A 4548-nucleotide genomic window follows, 5' to 3' on the forward strand; every position below is an offset into this window, starting at 1 on the left:
TGTTTGTGTGTCTGTGTGTGTGTGAGTGTCTCTGTGTGTCTGTCTGTGTGTGTCTGTGTGTGTATCACTGTGTGTGTGTGTCTGTGTGTGTGTCTGTGTGTGTGTGTCTGTGTGTGTGTCTGTGTGTGTGTCTGTGTGTGTGTGTCTGTGTGTGTGTCTGTGTGTGTGTGTCTGTGTGTGTGTGTCTGTGTGTCTATGTGTGTGTCTGTGTGTGTACTGTATGTCTGTCTGTGTGTGTATCTGTGTGTATGTCTGTGTGTGTCTATGTGTGTGTACTGTATGCCTGTGTGCCTGTGTGTGGTGCGCGCGTGCCCTCCACCACCCAGCACGACTCCGGGCTGGCCTGTACCCCCGGCGCGTCTCCGTCGCTGGCGCTGAAGGAGCAAGGCAACTTTATAATGTTTGCCCGGGCCACGTCGGGGGACCGGATCAACAACAACCGCTTTTCCCCCTGCAGCGTGGGCAACATTAGCGCCGTCCTCAATGCCAAGCGAACCTGCTTCACCGGTGGGGGGGTGGTGGGCGGGTGGTGGGGGGGTGGTGGTGGGTGGTGGGGGGGGTGGTGGTGGTGGGTGGTGGTGGAGGGGTGGTGGTGGTGGTGACGTTGGGGTGACGTTGCGGTGGTGGTAACGTGGTAGTAGTGTGGTGGTAACGTTACTACCACCACGTTACTACCACCACGTTACTACCACCACGTTACTACCACCACAGTTACTACCACGTTACTACCACGTTACTACCACGTTACTACCACGTTACTACCACATTACTACCACCACGTTACTACCACATTACTACCACGTTACTACCACGTTACTACCACATTACTACCACCACGTTACTACCACCACGTTACTACCACCACGTTACTACCACGTTACTACTACCACGTTACTACCACCACGTTACTACTACCACACTACTACCACGTTGCTACTACCACGTTACTACCACCACGTTACTACCACATTACTACCACACTACTACCACCACGTTACTACCACGTTACTACCACCACGTTACTACCACGTTACTACCACGTTACTACTACCACGTTACTACCACCACGTTACTACCACATTACTACCACCACGTTACTACTACCACGTTGCTACTACCACGTTACTACCACCACGTTGCTACTACCACGTTACTACCTACCACGTTACTACCACCACGTTACTACCACCACGTTACTACCACATTACTACCACCACGTTACTACTACCACGTTACTACCACCACGTTGCTACCACCACGTTACTACCACCACGTTACTACTACCACGTTGCTACTACCACGTTACTACCACGTTACTACCACCACGTTACTACCACCACGTTGCTACTACCACGTTACTACCACGTTACTACCACCACGTTACTACCACCACGTTACTACCACCACGTTACTACTACCACGTTACTACCACCACGTTACTACCACCACGTTACTACCACCACGTTACTACCACCACGTTACTACTACCACGTTACTACTACCACGTTACTACTACCACGTTACTACCACCACGTTACTACCACCACGTTACTACTACCACGTTACTACCACCACGTTGCTACCACCACGTTACTACCACCACGTTACTACTACCACGTTGCTACTACCACGTTACTACCACGTTACTACCACCACGTTACTACCACCACGTTGCTACTACCACGTTACTACCACGTTACTACCACCACGTTACTACCACCACGTTACTACCACCACGTTACTACTACCACGTTACTACCACCACGTTACTACCACCACGTTACTACCACCACGTTACTACCACCACGTTACTACTACCACGTTACTACCACCACGTTACTACCACCACGTTACTACTACCACGTTACTACCACCACGTTACTACCACCACGTTACTACCACCACGTTACTACCACCACGTTACTACCACCACGTTACTACCACCACGTTACTACTACCACGTTACTACCACCACGTTACCACCACCACGTTACTACCACCACGTTACTACCACCACGTTACTACTACCATGTTACTACCACGTTACTACCACCACGTTACTACTACCACGTTACTACCACCACGTTACTACCACCACGTTACTACTACCACGTTACTACCACGTTACTACCACCACGTTACTACTACCACGTTACTGCTACCACACTACTACCACGTTACTACTACCACGTTACTACCACCACGTTACTACTACCACGTTACCACCACGTTACTACCACCACGTTACTACCACCACGTTACTACCACCACGTTACTACCACCACGTTACTACTACCACGTTACTACCACGTTACTACCACCACGTTACTACTACCACGTTACTACCACCACGTTACTACCACCACGTTACTACCACCACGTTACTACCACCACGTTACTACCACCACGTTACTACCACCACGTTACTACTACCACGTTACTACTACCACGTTACTACTACCATGTTACTACCACGTTACTACCACCACGTTACTACTACCACGTTACTACCAAGTTACTACCACGTTACTACCACCACGTTACTACTACCACGTTACTACTACAACACTACTACCACGTTACTACTACCACGTTACTACCACGTTACTACCACGTTACTACTACCACGTTACTACCACCACGTTACTACTACCACACTACTACCACGTAGTAACGTGGTGGTGGTAGTAACGTGGTGGTAGTAACGTGGTAGTAGTAACGTGGTGGTAGTAACGTGGTGGTAGTAACGTGGTAGTAGTGTGGTGTAGTGTGGTAGTAGTGTGGTACTAACAGGGTGGTACTAACACGGTGGTACTAACACGGTGGTACTAACACGGTGGTACTAACGCTGTGGTACTAACGCTGTGGTACTAACACGGTGGTACTAACACGGTGGTACTAACGTGGTAGTAGTGTGGTAGTAGTGTGGTAGTAGTGTGGTACTAACAGGGTGGTACTAACACGGTGGTAGTAACGTGGTAGTAGTGTGGTAGTAGTGTGGTACTAACACGGTGGTACTAACGCGGTGGTACTAACACGGTGGTACTAACGCTGTGGTACTAACACGGTGGTACTAACACGGTGGTACTAACACGGTGGTACTAACACGGTGGTACTAACGTGGTAGTAGTGTGGTAGTAGTGTGGTAGTATGTGGTACTAACAGGGTGGTACTAACACGGTGGTAGTAACGTGGTAGTAGTGTGGTAGTAGTGTGGTACTAACACGGTGGTACTAACACGGTGGTACTAACACGGTGGTACTAACACGGTGGTACTAACACGGTGGTACTAACACGGTGGTACTAACACGGTGGTAGTAACACGGTGGTACTAACACGGTGGTACTAACAGGGTACTAACGCGGTGGTACTAACACGGTGGTACTAACACGGTGGTACTAACACGGTGGTACTAACGCGGTGGTACTAACGTGGTACTAACACGGTGGTACTAACACGGTGGTACTAACACGGTGGTACTAACACGGTGGTACTAACGTGGTGGTAGTAACGTGGTAGTAGTGTGGTAGTAGTGTGGTACTAAACACGGTACCAACGCTGTGCCGACAGAGTCGGGCAAGCCCATCTGCGGCAATGCCCCTGGTGGAGCAGGCCGAGGAGTGTGACTGTGGGTACTTAGACCAGTGCCAGGAGGCCTGCTGTCACCACGCTGACTCGCCGGAGGAACTCCGCTGTAGGCTACGGCCAAGCATGGTCTGCAGGTGCGGAGACACGGGGGGGAGGGAGAGACACGGGGAGAGAGAGACACGGGGAGAGAGACACGGGGAGAGAGAGACACGGGGAGAGACCACGGGGAGAGAGAGACACGGGGAGACACGGAGAGAGACACGGGGAGAGAGACACGGAGAGACACGGGGAGAGATACGGGAGAGAGAGACACGGGGAAGACACGGGGGTAGGAGAGAGACACGGGGAGAGACACGGGGGGAGAGAGACACGGGGGAGAGAGAGACACGGGGGGGAGACACGGGGAGACACGGGGAGAGAGAGACACGGGGAGACACGGGGAGACACGGGGGTAGACACGGGGAGACACGGGGAGAGACACGGAGAAAGACACGGGGGAGAGAGAGACACGGGAAGAGACACAGAGAGAGAGACACGGGGAGAGAGACACGGAGAGACAGACCACGCTGACTCGCCCGAGGAACTCCGCTGTAGGCTACGGCCAAGCATGGTCTGCAGGTGCGGAGACACGGGGGTAGGGAGAGAGACACGGGGGGAGAGAGACACGGGGAGAGACACGGGAGACACGGGGAGAGACACGGGGAGACACGGGGGGTAGACACGGAGAGAGAGACACGGGGAGAGAGAGACACGGGGAGAGAGACCACGCTGACTCGCCCGAGGAACTCCGCTGTAGGCTACGGCCAAGCATGGTCTGCAGGTGCGGAGACACGGGGGGGAGAGAGACACGGGGAGAGACACGGGGAGATGTGGGGAGACACGGGAGAGAGAGACACGGGGAGAGAGAGACACGGGGAGAGAGACACGGAGAGAGAGACACGGGGGAGAGACACTGAGAGA

At 52.8% G+C, this 4548-nt stretch overlaps 1 pseudogene; it reads left to right on the forward strand.

Annotated features, from left to right (window-relative positions):
* The first annotated feature begins 233 nt into the window (after window positions 1-233).
* The window catches only part of LOC116938052 (disintegrin and metalloproteinase domain-containing protein 10-like), a 37415-nt pseudogene continuing 33100 nt past the window's right edge, over window positions 234-4548 (forward strand).

The sequence above is a fragment of the Petromyzon marinus genome, unplaced genomic scaffold, assembly GCF_048934315.1.
Source record: "Petromyzon marinus isolate PM22_M1 ecotype Great Lakes invasive population unplaced genomic scaffold, UKy_Petmar_22M1.pri1.0 PM_Scaffold_560, whole genome shotgun sequence".
Classification (NCBI taxonomy): Eukaryota; Metazoa; Chordata; class Hyperoartia; order Petromyzontiformes; family Petromyzontidae; genus Petromyzon; species Petromyzon marinus.